The sequence below is a fragment of the Schistocerca americana genome, chromosome 1 (genome assembly GCF_021461395.2).
Source record: "Schistocerca americana isolate TAMUIC-IGC-003095 chromosome 1, iqSchAmer2.1, whole genome shotgun sequence".
NCBI classification, from domain to species: domain Eukaryota; kingdom Metazoa; phylum Arthropoda; class Insecta; order Orthoptera; family Acrididae; genus Schistocerca; species Schistocerca americana.
Genome location: NC_060119.1, coordinates 1,267,742,135 through 1,267,760,327, shown reverse-complemented (window position 1 = coordinate 1,267,760,327; position 18,193 = coordinate 1,267,742,135). Strand labels below are relative to the sequence as shown.

At 50.5% G+C, this 18,193-nt stretch overlaps 13 non-coding genes across 13 annotated transcripts; all 13 read left to right on the top strand.

Annotated features, from left to right (window-relative positions):
- The first annotated feature begins 2,303 nt into the window (after window positions 1-2,303).
- Window positions 2,304-2,422, top strand: LOC124557845. Its single transcript, XR_006968756.1, has one exon. It is a non-coding gene; the product is annotated as a 5S ribosomal RNA (ribosomal RNA).
- A 1,162-nt stretch (window positions 2,423-3,584) lies between these two features.
- LOC124557713 lies at window positions 3,585-3,703 on the top strand. The gene has a single exon (XR_006968754.1). It is a non-coding gene; the product is annotated as a 5S ribosomal RNA (ribosomal RNA).
- Window positions 3,704-4,865: 1,162 nt separating this feature from the next.
- LOC124557592 lies at window positions 4,866-4,984 on the top strand. Its single transcript, XR_006968753.1, has one exon. It is a non-coding gene; the product is annotated as a 5S ribosomal RNA (ribosomal RNA).
- A 1,184-nt stretch (window positions 4,985-6,168) lies between these two features.
- Window positions 6,169-6,287, top strand: LOC124557470. The gene has a single exon (XR_006968733.1). It is a non-coding gene; the product is annotated as a 5S ribosomal RNA (ribosomal RNA).
- A 1,184-nt stretch (window positions 6,288-7,471) lies between these two features.
- LOC124558939 lies at window positions 7,472-7,590 on the top strand. Its single transcript, XR_006968862.1, has one exon. It is a non-coding gene; the product is annotated as a 5S ribosomal RNA (ribosomal RNA).
- A 1,172-nt stretch (window positions 7,591-8,762) lies between these two features.
- Window positions 8,763-8,881, top strand: LOC124558817. Its single transcript, XR_006968861.1, has one exon. It is a non-coding gene; the product is annotated as a 5S ribosomal RNA (ribosomal RNA).
- Window positions 8,882-10,053: 1,172 nt separating this feature from the next.
- LOC124557348 lies at window positions 10,054-10,172 on the top strand. The gene has a single exon (XR_006968714.1). It is a non-coding gene; the product is annotated as a 5S ribosomal RNA (ribosomal RNA).
- A 1,184-nt stretch (window positions 10,173-11,356) lies between these two features.
- Window positions 11,357-11,475, top strand: LOC124557227. The gene has a single exon (XR_006968713.1). It is a non-coding gene; the product is annotated as a 5S ribosomal RNA (ribosomal RNA).
- A 1,184-nt stretch (window positions 11,476-12,659) lies between these two features.
- On the top strand, window positions 12,660-12,778 carry LOC124557105. Its single transcript, XR_006968711.1, has one exon. It is a non-coding gene; the product is annotated as a 5S ribosomal RNA (ribosomal RNA).
- A 1,184-nt stretch (window positions 12,779-13,962) lies between these two features.
- Window positions 13,963-14,081, top strand: LOC124556746. The gene has a single exon (XR_006968680.1). It is a non-coding gene; the product is annotated as a 5S ribosomal RNA (ribosomal RNA).
- Window positions 14,082-15,265: 1,184 nt separating this feature from the next.
- Window positions 15,266-15,384, top strand: LOC124556013. Its single transcript, XR_006968601.1, has one exon. It is a non-coding gene; the product is annotated as a 5S ribosomal RNA (ribosomal RNA).
- A 1,184-nt stretch (window positions 15,385-16,568) lies between these two features.
- Window positions 16,569-16,687, top strand: LOC124555364. The gene has a single exon (XR_006968547.1). It is a non-coding gene; the product is annotated as a 5S ribosomal RNA (ribosomal RNA).
- Window positions 16,688-17,871: 1,184 nt separating this feature from the next.
- Window positions 17,872-17,990, top strand: LOC124558696. The gene has a single exon (XR_006968860.1). It is a non-coding gene; the product is annotated as a 5S ribosomal RNA (ribosomal RNA).
- The last annotated feature ends 203 nt before the right edge of the window (window positions 17,991-18,193 follow it).

Here is an 18,193-nt window from a genome sequence, read left to right as displayed (position 1 = left end):
CCTCACCGATCTCTGGGAGGAACACAAGCGAGCCAAGCGGAAAAACAACTACAGGCAGACGTTCCAGAACTACCTACAGATAGCGCTGGACGCCGCCTTCAAGGACGCCCTCCGTCCCCACACGCCATGACAGCCGCCGCCGCCGCCGCCGCCGCCGCCGCCGCCGCCGACGCCGGCGCCGCCGACGCCGCCGACGCCGCCGGCGCCGCCGGCGCCGCCGACGCCGCCGACACCGCTGCCGCCACACCACGCCCCCCCTCTAGTCCTCCGCGCCTCCGTCGTCACCGATGCAGAGACCCTCCAACGCCCCCAAAGTGTTGTGTGTTAAATGTGAGTTCGGTGTAAAATTTGTGCAGTGCAACAACAGTGTCCGCAGTGCTACGGCTACACATATAGGGCATATCCAGGTAGCGTTCTTAAAAATGTGCGAAACATCACTACGCCGAAGATGACTATGTGAGTAGAATAACAAAAGAAACATCTATATTCAATCCCTATTTAATCATGTTAAGCTTGTCTAGAATATAGTTGTCCACTTATAGAAATATTCCTTAATTATGTTTCAAATGTGTTCCATATCGCCCTCTCACTCTCTCTCTCTCTCTCTCTCTCTCTCTCTCTCTCTCTCTCTCTCTCTCTCTTCCCCTCAACCACCATCTCGTGGACACCTCGCTATATATATATATATAATATTCATTCATACATATTTGTCATTGTCCTTTGTCTCTTAAATGTAAGCCTTAGCCAATAAGACATCTCTAATAATAGTTACAAGCCACATAATGGCACCAGACCAAAACTCGACCTAAAGTAAAGAACTTAGAAGTGTTTGAATCAATAACCCATAAAATTTAACAAAAACGCAAACAAAACTGAAAAATGAAATATTCTTGCTCCACTGACTTACAAATCAGTGCAACAGTGTAAATCAACCTGCAAATGCACAAAATATAATGAAACAGACAATTGCAACAAAGTTACATATCAGTAAAGAAAAGAAAAAGACTCGATAACTAACTGAAATTGAAATTGAAAATACCTTGGAATCTCATGACTGTATTTGTTATTTTGTAAATAAAAGTTTATTACGTTTAAAAAAAAAAAAAACAAAAAAAAAAAAGGTGCTGTTGGCTCTATCTCATTTTTTCATTTTTACGTCGCTGCACCTGCCAGCCCTCTTTTCATACTAACTTTCAGGTGTTGACAAAGATGCTTCCACAAGCATTTTAAACCACTGTATCAAACGTAAGATACGAAATTGCAGTAATGGACTCAGTTTGAGCAAGAATGCGCGAAAGAAGATTGCTAGAACGCCTCGGAAATAACAACACACTACGAATCGACAGATGAGTTTTGAAATACGTCAGCGCCTACTGCTTTGTAGCAGTGCTAAATTCCACAAAGTAAATAAACAAAAACAAGCAAGCAAGCAAGCAAACAAACAAAAAAATAAGTAAATAAAATCTTCCGTTCTCGTCCGATCACCGAAGTGAAGCAACAACGTTAGGACTCAGTTGGGTGAGCGCCTGGGAACTCTGGCTGTGTTCGTTTTTCGCTTTTTAGTCGCTACTCCTGCCAGCCCTCTTTCCATACCACCTTTCTGTTGTGACAAAGAGACTTCCCTAAGCATTTTAAACGGCCGTAAGAAACGAAACTGCAGCAACTAACTCAGTTTGAAGGAGAATGTGCTAACCAAGTTTGCCAGGAAGTCTTTGAAAACGACAAAACAGTACGAATCGGGCGGTATGCTCCGAAATACGATAGCGCCTATCGTTCTGCAGCGGCGTACAGCTCCAAATTCGATTTGTAATCATAAATTGATTCATTTGTCCTCCCGCAGACGTTTCTCGCGCTTGTGCTGTCAAATGGACCGCGACCCGAGCGGCAGCGAGCGGCAGTCGGGACAAGTCGGGACGGAAGGGGAGGCAGGCGAGAATGCACCGCGCAAATTACGCAAATATCTGGAAGCGCGGCGCGTGTCAGGCAGGTGAGAAAGCTTCCGTCGGTCCAGCAGGACACCGCGCGCAAGCCCCGCGCCGGATAACAGGAACAAGGTGCGTCGCCAGCCAGTGTCGGAGGCCGCACGCACCAAACGAATGACAGGCGGTGCATCCAGCAGCTGTGTTGTGCGCCTCACCTTGGTTCGGCAGTCGCCTATGAGACGCCGAGGCGAGCGCGCACTCCGCGCCACCTTCGAGGTGGAAAGACATGCTTTGCGTCAAATGTGCCACGGAAAGCGGCGATTGCGTGTGTTGGGAGAAGAGGCGAACGCTTCTTCTGTGGCGCGGCTACAGTATAAGGACGCCAACGGCCATACCATGTTGAATACACCGGTTCTCGTCCGATCACCGAAGTTAAGCAACATCGGGCCCGGTTAGTACTTGGATGGGTGACCGCCTGGGAACACCGGGTGCTGTTGGCTCTATCTCATTTTTTCATTTTTACGTCGCTGCACCTGCCAGCCCTCTTTTCATACTAACTTTCAGGTGTTGACAAAGATGCTTCCACAAGCATTTTAAACCACTGTATCAAACGTAAGATACGAAATTGCAGTAATGGACTCAGTTTGAGCAAGAATGCGCGAAAGAAGATTGCTAGAACGCCTCGGAAATAACAACACACTACGAATCGACAGATGAGTTTTGAAATACGTCAGCGCCTACTGCTTTGTAGCAGTGCTAAATTCCACAAAGTAAATAAACAAAAACAAGCAAGCAAACAAACAAAAAAATAAGTAAATAAAATCTTCCGTTCTCGTCCGATCACCGAAGTGAAGCAACAACGTTAGGACTCAGTTGGGTGAGCGCCTGGGAACTCTGGCTGTGTTCGTTTTTCGCTTTTTAGTCGCTACTCCTGCCAGCCCTCTTTCCATACCACCTTTCTGTTGTGACAAAGAGACTTCCCTAAGCATTTTAAACGGCCGTAAGAAACGAAACTGCAGCAACTAACTCAGTTTGAAGGAGAATGTGCTAACCAAGTTTGCCAGGAAGTCTTTGAAAACGACAAAACAGTACGAATCGGGCGGTATGCTCCGAAATACGATAGCGCCTATCGTTCTGCAGCGGCGTACAGCTCCAAATTCGATTTGTAATCATAAATTGATTCATTTGTCCTCCCGCAGACGTTTCTCGCGCTTGTGCTGTCAAATGGACCGCGACCCGAGCGGCAGCGAGCGGCAGTCGGGACAAGTCGGGACGGAAGGGGAGGCAGGCGAGAATGCACCGCGCAAATTACGCAAATATCTGGAAGCGCGGCGCGTGTCAGGCAGGTGAGAAAGCTTCCGTCGGTCCAGCAGGACACCGCGCGCAAGCCCCGCGCCGGATAACAGGAACAAGGTGCGTCGCCAGCCAGTGTCGGAGGCCGCACGCACCAAACGAATGACAGGCGGTGCATCCAGCAGCTGTGTTGTGCGCCTCACCTTGGTTCGGCAGTCGCCTATGAGACGCCGAGGCGAGCGCGCACTCCGCGCCACCTTCGAGGTGGAAAGACATGCTTTGCGTCAAATGTGCCACGGAAAGCGGCGATTGCGTGTGTTGGGAGAAGAGGCGAACGCTTCTTCTGTGGCGCGGCTACAGTATAAGGACGCCAACGGCCATACCATGTTGAATACACCGGTTCTCGTCCGATCACCGAAGTTAAGCAACATCGGGCCCGGTTAGTACTTGGATGGGTGACCGCCTGGGAACACCGGGTGCTGTTGGCTCTATCTCATTTTTTCATTTTTACGTCGCTGCACCTGCCAGCCCTCTTTTCATACTAACTTTCAGGTGTTGACAAAGATGCTTCCACAAGCATTTTAAACCACTGTATCAAACGTAAGATACGAAATTGCAGTAATGGACTCAGTTTGAGCAAGAATGCGCGAAAGAAGATTGCTAGAACGCCTCGGAAATAACAACACACTACGAATCGACAGATGAGTTTTGAAATACGTCAGCGCCTACTGCTTTGTAGCAGTGCTAAATTCCACAAAGTAAATAAACAAAAACAAGCAAGCAAACAAACAAAAAAATAAGTAAATAAAATCTTCCGTTCTCGTCCGATCACCGAAGTGAAGCAACAACGTTAGGACTCAGTTGGGTGAGCGCCTGGGAACTCTGGCTGTGTTCGTTTTTCGCTTTTTAGTCGCTACTCCTGCCAGCCCTCTTTCCATACCACCTTTCTGTTGTGACAAAGAGACTTCCCTAAGCATTTTAAACGGCCGTAAGAAACGAAACTGCAGCAACTAACTCAGTTTGAAGGAGAATGTGCTAACCAAGTTTGCCAGGAAGTCTTTGAAAACGACAAAACAGTACGAATCGGGCGGTATGCTCCGAAATACGATAGCGCCTATCGTTCTGCAGCGGCGTACAGCTCCAAATTCGATTTGTAATCATAAATTGATTCATTTGTCCTCCCGCAGACGTTTCTCGCGCTTGTGCTGTCAAATGGACCGCGACCCGAGCGGCAGCGAGCGGCAGTCGGGACAAGTCGGGACGGAAGGGGAGGCAGGCGAGAATGCACCGCGCAAATTACGCAAATATCTGGAAGCGCGGCGCGTGTCAGGCAGGTGAGAAAGCTTCCGTCGGTCCAGCAGGACACCGCGCGCAAGCCCCGCGCCGGATAACAGGAACAAGGTGCGTCGCCAGCCAGTGTCGGAGGCCGCACGCACCAAACGAATGACAGGCGGTGCATCCAGCAGCTGTGTTGTGCGCCTCACCTTGGTTCGGCAGTCGCCTATGAGACGCCGAGGCGAGCGCGCACTCCGCGCCACCTTCGAGGTGGAAAGACATGCTTTGCGTCAAATGTGCCACGGAAAGCGGCGATTGCGTGTGTTGGGAGAAGAGGCGAACGCTTCTTCTGTGGCGCGGCTACAGTATAAGGACGCCAACGGCCATACCATGTTGAATACACCGGTTCTCGTCCGATCACCGAAGTTAAGCAACATCGGGCCCGGTTAGTACTTGGATGGGTGACCGCCTGGGAACACCGGGTGCTGTTGGCTCTATCTCATTTTTTCATTTTTACGTCGCTGCACCTGCCAGCCCTCTTTTCATACTAACTTTCAGGTGTTGACAAAGATGCTTCCACAAGCATTTTAAACCACTGTATCAAACGTAAGATACGAAATTGCAGTAATGGACTCAGTTTGAGCAAGAATGCGCGAAAGAAGATTGCTAGAACGCCTCGGAAATAACAACACACTACGAATCGACAGATGAGTTTTGAAATACGTCAGCGCCTACTGCTTTGTAGCAGTGCTAAATTCCACAAAGTAAATAAACAAAAACAAGCAAGCAAGCAAGCAAGCAAACAAACAAAAAAATAAGTAAATAAAATCTTCCGTTCTCGTCCGATCACCGAAGTGAAGCAACAACGTTAGGACTCAGTTGGGTGAGCGCCTGGGAACTCTGGCTGTGTTCGTTTTTCGCTTTTTAGTCGCTACTCCTGCCAGCCCTCTTTCCATACCACCTTTCTGTTGTGACAAAGAGACTTCCCTAAGCATTTTAAACGGCCGTAAGAAACGAAACTGCAGCAACTAACTCAGTTTGAAGGAGAATGTGCTAACCAAGTTTGCCAGGAAGTCTTTGAAAACGACAAAACAGTACGAATCGGGCGGTATGCTCCGAAATACGATAGCGCCTATCGTTCTGCAGCGGCGTACAGCTCCAAATTCGATTTGTAATCATAAATTGATTCATTTGTCCTCCCGCAGACGTTTCTCGCGCTTGTGCTGTCAAATGGACCGCGACCCGAGCGGCAGCGAGCGGCAGTCGAGCAAAGTCGGGACAAGTCGGGACGGAAGGGGAGGCAGGCGAGAATGCACCGCGCAAATTACGCAAATATCTGGAAGCGCGGCGCGTGTCAGGCAGGTGAGAAAGCTTCCGTCGGTCCAGCAGGACACCGCGCGCAAGCCCCGCGCCGGATAACAGGAACAAGGTGCGTCGCCAGCCAGTGTCGGAGGCCGCACGCACCAAACGAATGACAGGCGGTGCATCCAGCAGCTGTGTTGTGCGCCTCACCTTGGTTCGGCAGTCGCCTATGAGACGCCGAGGCGAGCGCGCACTCCGCGCCACCTTCGAGGTGGAAAGACATGCTTTGCGTCAAATGTGCCACGGAAAGCGGCGATTGCGTGTGTTGGGAGAAGAGGCGAACGCTTCTTCTGTGGCGCGGCTACAGTATAAGGACGCCAACGGCCATACCATGTTGAATACACCGGTTCTCGTCCGATCACCGAAGTTAAGCAACATCGGGCCCGGTTAGTACTTGGATGGGTGACCGCCTGGGAACACCGGGTGCTGTTGGCTCTATCTCATTTTTTCATTTTTACGTCGCTGCACCTGCCAGCCCTCTTTTCATACTAACTTTCAGGTGTTGACAAAGATGCTTCCACAAGCATTTTAAACCACTGTATCAAACGTAAGATACGAAATTGCAGTAATGGACTCAGTTTGAGCAAGAATGCGCGAAAGAAGATTGCTAGAACGCCTCGGAAATAACAACACACTACGAATCGACAGATGAGTTTTGAAATACGTCAGCGCCTACTGCTTTGTAGCAGTGCTAAATTCCACAAAGTAAATAAACAAAAACAAGCAAGCAAGCAAGCAAGCAAACAAACAAAAAAATAAGTAAATAAAATCTTCCGTTCTCGTCCGATCACCGAAGTGAAGCAACAACGTTAGGACTCAGTTGGGTGAGCGCCTGGGAACTCTGGCTGTGTTCGTTTTTCGCTTTTTAGTCGCTACTCCTGCCAGCCCTCTTTCCATACCACCTTTCTGTTGTGACAAAGAGACTTCCCTAAGCATTTTAAACGGCCGTAAGAAACGAAACTGCAGCAACTAACTCAGTTTGAAGGAGAATGTGCTAACCAAGTTTGCCAGGAAGTCTTTGAAAACGACAAAACAGTACGAATCGGGCGGTATGCTCCGAAATACGATAGCGCCTATCGTTCTGCAGCGGCGTACAGCTCCAAATTCGATTTGTAATCATAAATTGATTCATTTGTCCTCCCGCAGACGTTTCTCGCGCTTGTGCTGTCAAATGGACCGCGACCCGAGCGGCAGCGAGCGGCAGTCGAGCAAAGTCGGGACAAGTCGGGACGGAAGGGGAGGCAGGCGAGAATGCACCGCGCAAATTACGCAAATATCTGGAAGCGCGGCGCGTGTCAGGCAGGTGAGAAAGCTTCCGTCGGTCCAGCAGGACACCGCGCGCAAGCCCCGCGCCGGATAACAGGAACAAGGTGCGTCGCCAGCCAGTGTCGGAGGCCGCACGCACCAAACGAATGACAGGCGGTGCATCCAGCAGCTGTGTTGTGCGCCTCACCTTGGTTCGGCAGTCGCCTATGAGACGCCGAGGCGAGCGCGCACTCCGCGCCACCTTCGAGGTGGAAAGACATGCTTTGCGTCAAATGTGCCACGGAAAGCGGCGATTGCGTGTGTTGGGAGAAGAGGCGAACGCTTCTTCTGTGGCGCGGCTACAGTATAAGGACGCCAACGGCCATACCATGTTGAATACACCGGTTCTCGTCCGATCACCGAAGTTAAGCAACATCGGGCCCGGTTAGTACTTGGATGGGTGACCGCCTGGGAACACCGGGTGCCTCATTTTTTCATTTTTACGTCGCTGCACCTGCCAGCCCTCTTTTCATACTAACTTTCAGGTGTTGACAAAGATGCTTCCACAAGCATTTTAAACCACTGTATCAAACGTAAGATACGAAATTGCAGTAATGGACTCAGTTTGAGCAAGAATGCGCGAAAGAAGATTGCTAGAACGCCTCGGAAATAACAACACACTACGAATCGACAGATGAGTTTTGAAATACGTCAGCGCCTACTGCTTTGTAGCAGTGCTAAATTCCACAAAGTAAATAAACAAAAACAAGCAAGCAAGCAAGCAAGCAAACAAACAAAAAAATAAGTAAATAAAATCTTCCGTTCTCGTCCGATCACCGAAGTGAAGCAACAACGTTAGGACTCAGTTGGGTGAGCGCCTGGGAACTCTGGCTGTGTTCGTTTTTCGCTTTTTAGTCGCTACTCCTGCCAGCCCTCTTTCCATACCACCTTTCTGTTGTGACAAAGAGACTTCCCTAAGCATTTTAAACGGCCGTAAGAAACGAAACTGCAGCAACTAACTCAGTTTGAAGGAGAATGTGCTAACCAAGTTTGCCAGGAAGTCTTTGAAAACGACAAAACAGTACGAATCGGGCGGTATGCTCCGAAATACGATAGCGCCTATCGTTCTGCAGCGGCGTACAGCTCCAAATTCGATTTGTAATCATAAATTGATTCATTTGTCCTCCCGCAGACGTTTCTCGCGCTTGTGCTGTCAAATGGACCGCGACCCGAGCGGCAGCGAGCGGCAGTCGAGCAAAGTCGGGACAAGTCGGGACGGAAGGGGAGGCAGGCGAGAATGCACCGCGCAAATTACGCAAATATCTGGAAGCGCGGCGCGTGTCAGGCAGGTGAGAAAGCTTCCGTCGGTCCAGCAGGACACCGCGCGCAAGCCCCGCGCCGGATAACAGGAACAAGGTGCGTCGCCAGCCAGTGTCGGAGGCCGCACGCACCAAACGAATGACAGGCGGTGCATCCAGCAGCTGTGTTGTGCGCCTCACCTTGGTTCGGCAGTCGCCTATGAGACGCCGAGGCGAGCGCGCACTCCGCGCCACCTTCGAGGTGGAAAGACATGCTTTGCGTCAAATGTGCCACGGAAAGCGGCGATTGCGTGTGTTGGGAGAAGAGGCGAACGCTTCTTCTGTGGCGCGGCTACAGTATAAGGACGCCAACGGCCATACCATGTTGAATACACCGGTTCTCGTCCGATCACCGAAGTTAAGCAACATCGGGCCCGGTTAGTACTTGGATGGGTGACCGCCTGGGAACACCGGGTGCCTCATTTTTTCATTTTTACGTCGCTGCACCTGCCAGCCCTCTTTTCATACTAACTTTCAGGTGTTGACAAAGATGCTTCCACAAGCATTTTAAACCACTGTATCAAACGTAAGATACGAAATTGCAGTAATGGACTCAGTTTGAGCAAGAATGCGCGAAAGAAGATTGCTAGAACGCCTCGGAAATAACAACACACTACGAATCGACAGATGAGTTTTGAAATACGTCAGCGCCTACTGCTTTGTAGCAGTGCTAAATTCCACAAAGTAAATAAACAAAAACAAGCAAGCAAGCAAGCAAGCAAACAAACAAAAAAATAAGTAAATAAAATCTTCCGTTCTCGTCCGATCACCGAAGTGAAGCAACAACGTTAGGACTCAGTTGGGTGAGCGCCTGGGAACTCTGGCTGTGTTCGTTTTTCGCTTTTTAGTCGCTACTCCTGCCAGCCCTCTTTCCATACCACCTTTCTGTTGTGACAAAGAGACTTCCCTAAGCATTTTAAACGGCCGTAAGAAACGAAACTGCAGCAACTAACTCAGTTTGAAGGAGAATGTGCTAACCAAGTTTGCCAGGAAGTCTTTGAAAACGACAAAACAGTACGAATCGGGCGGTATGCTCCGAAATACGATAGCGCCTATCGTTCTGCAGCGGCGTACAGCTCCAAATTCGATTTGTAATCATAAATTGATTCATTTGTCCTCCCGCAGACGTTTCTCGCGCTTGTGCTGTCAAATGGACCGCGACCCGAGCGGCAGCGAGCGGCAGTCGAGCAAAGTCGGGACAAGTCGGGACGGAAGGGGAGGCAGGCGAGAATGCACCGCGCAAATTACGCAAATATCTGGAAGCGCGGCGCGTGTCAGGCAGGTGAGAAAGCTTCCGTCGGTCCAGCAGGACACCGCGCGCAAGCCCCGCGCCGGATAACAGGAACAAGGTGCGTCGCCAGCCAGTGTCGGAGGCCGCACGCACCAAACGAATGACAGGCGGTGCATCCAGCAGCTGTGTTGTGCGCCTCACCTTGGTTCGGCAGTCGCCTATGAGACGCCGAGGCGAGCGCGCACTCCGCGCCACCTTCGAGGTGGAAAGACATGCTTTGCGTCAAATGTGCCACGGAAAGCGGCGATTGCGTGTGTTGGGAGAAGAGGCGAACGCTTCTTCTGTGGCGCGGCTACAGTATAAGGACGCCAACGGCCATACCATGTTGAATACACCGGTTCTCGTCCGATCACCGAAGTTAAGCAACATCGGGCCCGGTTAGTACTTGGATGGGTGACCGCCTGGGAACACCGGGTGCTGTTGGCTCTATCTCATTTTTTCATTTTTACGTCGCTGCACCTGCCAGCCCTCTTTTCATACTAACTTTCAGGTGTTGACAAAGATGCTTCCACAAGCATTTTAAACCACTGTATCAAACGTAAGATACGAAATTGCAGTAATGGACTCAGTTTGAGCAAGAATGCGCGAAAGAAGATTGCTAGAACGCCTCGGAAATAACAACACACTACGAATCGACAGATGAGTTTTGAAATACGTCAGCGCCTACTGCTTTGTAGCAGTGCTAAATTCCACAAAGTAAATAAACAAAAACAAGCAAGCAAGCAAGCAAGCAAACAAACAAAAAAATAAGTAAATAAAATCTTCCGTTCTCGTCCGATCACCGAAGTGAAGCAACAACGTTAGGACTCAGTTGGGTGAGCGCCTGGGAACTCTGGCTGTGTTCGTTTTTCGCTTTTTAGTCGCTACTCCTGCCAGCCCTCTTTCCATACCACCTTTCTGTTGTGACAAAGAGACTTCCCTAAGCATTTTAAACGGCCGTAAGAAACGAAACTGCAGCAACTAACTCAGTTTGAAGGAGAATGTGCTAACCAAGTTTGCCAGGAAGTCTTTGAAAACGACAAAACAGTACGAATCGGGCGGTATGCTCCGAAATACGATAGCGCCTATCGTTCTGCAGCGGCGTACAGCTCCAAATTCGATTTGTAATCATAAATTGATTCATTTGTCCTCCCGCAGACGTTTCTCGCGCTTGTGCTGTCAAATGGACCGCGACCCGAGCGGCAGCGAGCGGCAGTCGAGCAAAGTCGGGACAAGTCGGGACGGAAGGGGAGGCAGGCGAGAATGCACCGCGCAAATTACGCAAATATCTGGAAGCGCGGCGCGTGTCAGGCAGGTGAGAAAGCTTCCGTCGGTCCAGCAGGACACCGCGCGCAAGCCCCGCGCCGGATAACAGGAACAAGGTGCGTCGCCAGCCAGTGTCGGAGGCCGCACGCACCAAACGAATGACAGGCGGTGCATCCAGCAGCTGTGTTGTGCGCCTCACCTTGGTTCGGCAGTCGCCTATGAGACGCCGAGGCGAGCGCGCACTCCGCGCCACCTTCGAGGTGGAAAGACATGCTTTGCGTCAAATGTGCCACGGAAAGCGGCGATTGCGTGTGTTGGGAGAAGAGGCGAACGCTTCTTCTGTGGCGCGGCTACAGTATAAGGACGCCAACGGCCATACCATGTTGAATACACCGGTTCTCGTCCGATCACCGAAGTTAAGCAACATCGGGCCCGGTTAGTACTTGGATGGGTGACCGCCTGGGAACACCGGGTGCTGTTGGCTCTATCTCATTTTTTCATTTTTACGTCGCTGCACCTGCCAGCCCTCTTTTCATACTAACTTTCAGGTGTTGACAAAGATGCTTCCACAAGCATTTTAAACCACTGTATCAAACGTAAGATACGAAATTGCAGTAATGGACTCAGTTTGAGCAAGAATGCGCGAAAGAAGATTGCTAGAACGCCTCGGAAATAACAACACACTACGAATCGACAGATGAGTTTTGAAATACGTCAGCGCCTACTGCTTTGTAGCAGTGCTAAATTCCACAAAGTAAATAAACAAAAACAAGCAAGCAAGCAAGCAAGCAAACAAACAAAAAAATAAGTAAATAAAATCTTCCGTTCTCGTCCGATCACCGAAGTGAAGCAACAACGTTAGGACTCAGTTGGGTGAGCGCCTGGGAACTCTGGCTGTGTTCGTTTTTCGCTTTTTAGTCGCTACTCCTGCCAGCCCTCTTTCCATACCACCTTTCTGTTGTGACAAAGAGACTTCCCTAAGCATTTTAAACGGCCGTAAGAAACGAAACTGCAGCAACTAACTCAGTTTGAAGGAGAATGTGCTAACCAAGTTTGCCAGGAAGTCTTTGAAAACGACAAAACAGTACGAATCGGGCGGTATGCTCCGAAATACGATAGCGCCTATCGTTCTGCAGCGGCGTACAGCTCCAAATTCGATTTGTAATCATAAATTGATTCATTTGTCCTCCCGCAGACGTTTCTCGCGCTTGTGCTGTCAAATGGACCGCGACCCGAGCGGCAGCGAGCGGCAGTCGAGCAAAGTCGGGACAAGTCGGGACGGAAGGGGAGGCAGGCGAGAATGCACCGCGCAAATTACGCAAATATCTGGAAGCGCGGCGCGTGTCAGGCAGGTGAGAAAGCTTCCGTCGGTCCAGCAGGACACCGCGCGCAAGCCCCGCGCCGGATAACAGGAACAAGGTGCGTCGCCAGCCAGTGTCGGAGGCCGCACGCACCAAACGAATGACAGGCGGTGCATCCAGCAGCTGTGTTGTGCGCCTCACCTTGGTTCGGCAGTCGCCTATGAGACGCCGAGGCGAGCGCGCACTCCGCGCCACCTTCGAGGTGGAAAGACATGCTTTGCGTCAAATGTGCCACGGAAAGCGGCGATTGCGTGTGTTGGGAGAAGAGGCGAACGCTTCTTCTGTGGCGCGGCTACAGTATAAGGACGCCAACGGCCATACCATGTTGAATACACCGGTTCTCGTCCGATCACCGAAGTTAAGCAACATCGGGCCCGGTTAGTACTTGGATGGGTGACCGCCTGGGAACACCGGGTGCTGTTGGCTCTATCTCATTTTTTCATTTTTACGTCGCTGCACCTGCCAGCCCTCTTTTCATACTAACTTTCAGGTGTTGACAAAGATGCTTCCACAAGCATTTTAAACCACTGTATCAAACGTAAGATACGAAATTGCAGTAATGGACTCAGTTTGAGCAAGAATGCGCGAAAGAAGATTGCTAGAACGCCTCGGAAATAACAACACACTACGAATCGACAGATGAGTTTTGAAATACGTCAGCGCCTACTGCTTTGTAGCAGTGCTAAATTCCACAAAGTAAATAAACAAAAACAAGCAAGCAAGCAAGCAAGCAAACAAACAAAAAAATAAGTAAATAAAATCTTCCGTTCTCGTCCGATCACCGAAGTGAAGCAACAACGTTAGGACTCAGTTGGGTGAGCGCCTGGGAACTCTGGCTGTGTTCGTTTTTCGCTTTTTAGTCGCTACTCCTGCCAGCCCTCTTTCCATACCACCTTTCTGTTGTGACAAAGAGACTTCCCTAAGCATTTTAAACGGCCGTAAGAAACGAAACTGCAGCAACTAACTCAGTTTGAAGGAGAATGTGCTAACCAAGTTTGCCAGGAAGTCTTTGAAAACGACAAAACAGTACGAATCGGGCGGTATGCTCCGAAATACGATAGCGCCTATCGTTCTGCAGCGGCGTACAGCTCCAAATTCGATTTGTAATCATAAATTGATTCATTTGTCCTCCCGCAGACGTTTCTCGCGCTTGTGCTGTCAAATGGACCGCGACCCGAGCGGCAGCGAGCGGCAGTCGAGCAAAGTCGGGACAAGTCGGGACGGAAGGGGAGGCAGGCGAGAATGCACCGCGCAAATTACGCAAATATCTGGAAGCGCGGCGCGTGTCAGGCAGGTGAGAAAGCTTCCGTCGGTCCAGCAGGACACCGCGCGCAAGCCCCGCGCCGGATAACAGGAACAAGGTGCGTCGCCAGCCAGTGTCGGAGGCCGCACGCACCAAACGAATGACAGGCGGTGCATCCAGCAGCTGTGTTGTGCGCCTCACCTTGGTTCGGCAGTCGCCTATGAGACGCCGAGGCGAGCGCGCACTCCGCGCCACCTTCGAGGTGGAAAGACATGCTTTGCGTCAAATGTGCCACGGAAAGCGGCGATTGCGTGTGTTGGGAGAAGAGGCGAACGCTTCTTCTGTGGCGCGGCTACAGTATAAGGACGCCAACGGCCATACCATGTTGAATACACCGGTTCTCGTCCGATCACCGAAGTTAAGCAACATCGGGCCCGGTTAGTACTTGGATGGGTGACCGCCTGGGAACACCGGGTGCTGTTGGCTCTATCTCATTTTTTCATTTTTACGTCGCTGCACCTGCCAGCCCTCTTTTCATACTAACTTTCAGGTGTTGACAAAGATGCTTCCACAAGCATTTTAAACCACTGTATCAAACGTAAGATACGAAATTGCAGTAATGGACTCAGTTTGAGCAAGAATGCGCGAAAGAAGATTGCTAGAACGCCTCGGAAATAACAACACACTACGAATCGACAGATGAGTTTTGAAATACGTCAGCGCCTACTGCTTTGTAGCAGTGCTAAATTCCACAAAGTAAATAAACAAAAACAAGCAAGCAAGCAAGCAAGCAAACAAACAAAAAAATAAGTAAATAAAATCTTCCGTTCTCGTCCGATCACCGAAGTGAAGCAACAACGTTAGGACTCAGTTGGGTGAGCGCCTGGGAACTCTGGCTGTGTTCGTTTTTCGCTTTTTAGTCGCTACTCCTGCCAGCCCTCTTTCCATACCACCTTTCTGTTGTGACAAAGAGACTTCCCTAAGCATTTTAAACGGCCGTAAGAAACGAAACTGCAGCAACTAACTCAGTTTGAAGGAGAATGTGCTAACCAAGTTTGCCAGGAAGTCTTTGAAAACGACAAAACAGTACGAATCGGGCGGTATGCTCCGAAATACGATAGCGCCTATCGTTCTGCAGCGGCGTACAGCTCCAAATTCGATTTGTAATCATAAATTGATTCATTTGTCCTCCCGCAGACGTTTCTCGCGCTTGTGCTGTCAAATGGACCGCGACCCGAGCGGCAGCGAGCGGCAGTCGAGCAAAGTCGGGACAAGTCGGGACGGAAGGGGAGGCAGGCGAGAATGCACCGCGCAAATTACGCAAATATCTGGAAGCGCGGCGCGTGTCAGGCAGGTGAGAAAGCTTCCGTCGGTCCAGCAGGACACCGCGCGCAAGCCCCGCGCCGGATAACAGGAACAAGGTGCGTCGCCAGCCAGTGTCGGAGGCCGCACGCACCAAACGAATGACAGGCGGTGCATCCAGCAGCTGTGTTGTGCGCCTCACCTTGGTTCGGCAGTCGCCTATGAGACGCCGAGGCGAGCGCGCACTCCGCGCCACCTTCGAGGTGGAAAGACATGCTTTGCGTCAAATGTGCCACGGAAAGCGGCGATTGCGTGTGTTGGGAGAAGAGGCGAACGCTTCTTCTGTGGCGCGGCTACAGTATAAGGACGCCAACGGCCATACCATGTTGAATACACCGGTTCTCGTCCGATCACCGAAGTTAAGCAACATCGGGCCCGGTTAGTACTTGGATGGGTGACCGCCTGGGAACACCGGGTGCTGTTGGCTCTATCTCATTTTTTCATTTTTACGTCGCTGCACCTGCCAGCCCTCTTTTCATACTAACTTTCAGGTGTTGACAAAGATGCTTCCACAAGCATTTTAAACCACTGTATCAAACGTAAGATACGAAATTGCAGTAATGGACTCAGTTTGAGCAAGAATGCGCGAAAGAAGATTGCTAGAACGCCTCGGAAATAACAACACACTACGAATCGACAGATGAGTTTTGAAATACGTCAGCGCCTACTGCTTTGTAGCAGTGCTAAATTCCACAAAGTAAATAAACAAAAACAAGCAAGCAAGCAAGCAAGCAAACAAACAAAAAAATAAGTAAATAAAATCTTCCGTTCTCGTCCGATCACCGAAGTGAAGCAACAACGTTAGGACTCAGTTGGGTGAGCGCCTGGGAACTCTGGCTGTGTTCGTTTTTCGCTTTTTAGTCGCTACTCCTGCCAGCCCTCTTTCCATACCACCTTTCTGTTGTGACAAAGAGACTTCCCTAAGCATTTTAAACGGCCGTAAGAAACGAAACTGCAGCAACTAACTCAGTTTGAAGGAGAATGTGCTAACCAAGTTTGCCAGGAAGTCTTTGAAAACGACAAAACAGTACGAATCGGGCGGTATGCTCCGAAATACGATAGCGCCTATCGTTCTGCAGCGGCGTACAGCTCCAAATTCGATTTGTAATCATAAATTGATTCATTTGTCCTCCCGCAGACGTTTCTCGCGCTTGTGCTGTCAAATGGACCGCGACCCGAGCGGCAGCGAGCGGCAGTCGAGCAAAGTCGGGACAAGTCGGGACGGAAGGGGAGGCAGGCGAGAATGCACCGCGCAAATTACGCAAATATCTGGAAGCGCGGCGCGTGTCAGGCAGGTGAGAAAGCTTCCGTCGGTCCAGCAGGACACCGCGCGCAAGCCCCGCGCCGGATAACAGGAACAAGGTGCGTCGCCAGCCAGTGTCGGAGGCCGCACGCACCAAACGAATGACAGGCGGTGCATCCAGCAGCTGTGTTGTGCGCCTCACCTTGGTTCGGCAGTCGCCTATGAGACGCCGAGGCGAGCGCGCACTCCGCGCCACCTTCGAGGTGGAAAGACATGCTTTGCGTCAAATGTGCCACGGAAAGCGGCGATTGCGTGTGTTGGGAGAAGAGGCGAACGCTTCTTCTGTGGCGCGGCTACAGTATAAGGACGCCAACGGCCATACCATGTTGAATACACCGGTTCTCGTCCGATCACCGAAGTTAAGCAACATCGGGCCCGGTTAGTACTTGGATGGGTGACCGCCTGGGAACACCGGGTGCTGTTGGCTCTATCTCATTTTTTCATTTTTACGTCGCTGCACCTGCCAGCCCTCTTTTCATACTAACTTTCAGGTGTTGACAAAGATGCTTCCACAAGCATTTTAAACCACTGTATCAAACGTAAGATACGAAATTGCAGTAATGGACTCAGTTTGAGCAAGAATGCGCGAAAGAAGATTGCTAGAACGCCTCGGAAATAACAACACACTACGAATCGACAGATGAGTTTTGAAATACGTCAGCGCCTACTGCTTTGTAGCAGTGCTAAATTCCACAAAGTAAATAAACAAAAACAAGCAAGCAAGCAAGCAAGCAAACAAACAAAAAAATAAGTAAATAAAATCTTCCGTTCTCGTCCGATCACCGAAGTGAAGCAACAACGTTAGGACTCAGTTGGGTGAGCGCCTGGGAACTCTGGCTGTGTTCGTTTTTCGCTTTTTAGTCGCTACTCCTGCCAGCCCTCTTTCCATACCACCTTTCTGTTGTGACAAAGAGACTTCCCTAAGCATTTTAAACGGCCGTAAGAAACGAAACTGCAGCAACTAACTCAGTTTGAAGGAGAATGTGCTAACCAAGTTTGCCAGGAAGTCTTTGAAAACGACAAAACAGTACGAATCGGGCGGTATGCTCCGAAATACGATAGCGCCTATCGTTCTGCAGCGGCGTACAGCTCCAAATTCGATTTGTAATCATAAATTGATTCATTTGTCCTCCCGCAGACGTTTCTCGCGCTTGTGCTGTCAAATGGACCGCGACCCGAGCGGCAGCGAGCGGCAGTCGAGCAAAGTCGGGACAAGTCGGGACGGAAGGGGAGGCAGGCGAGAATGCACCGCGCAAATTACGCAAATATCTGGAAGCGCGGCGCGTGTCAGGCAGGTGAGAAAGCTTCCGTCGGTCCAGCAGGACACCGCGCGCAAGCCCCGCGCCGGATAACAGGAACAAGGTGCGTCGCCAGCCAGTGTCGGAGGCCGCACGCACCAAACGAATGACAGGCGGTGCATCCAGCAGCTGTGTTGTGCGCCTCACCTTGGTTCGGCAGTCGCCTATGAGACGCCGAGGCGAGCGCGCACTCCGCGCCACCTTCGAGGTGGAAAGACATGCTTTGCGTCAAATGTGCCACGGAAAGCGGCGATTGCGTGTGTTGGGAGAAGAGGCGAACGCTTCTTCTGTGGCGCGGCTACAGTATAAGGACGCCAACGGCCATACCATGTTGAATACACCGGTTCTCGTCCGATCACCGAAGTTAAGCAACATCGGGCCCGGTTAGTACTTGGATGGGTGACCGCCTGGGAACACCGGGTGCCTCATTTTTTCATTTTTACGTCGCTGCACCTGCCAGCCCTCTTTTCATACTAACTTTCAGGTGTTGACAAAGATGCTTCCACAAGCATTTTAAACCACTGTATCAAACGTAAGATACGAAATTGCAGTAATGGACTCAGTTTGAGCAAGAATGCGCGAAAGAAGATTGCTAGAACGCCTCGGAAATAACAACACACTACGAATCGACAGAT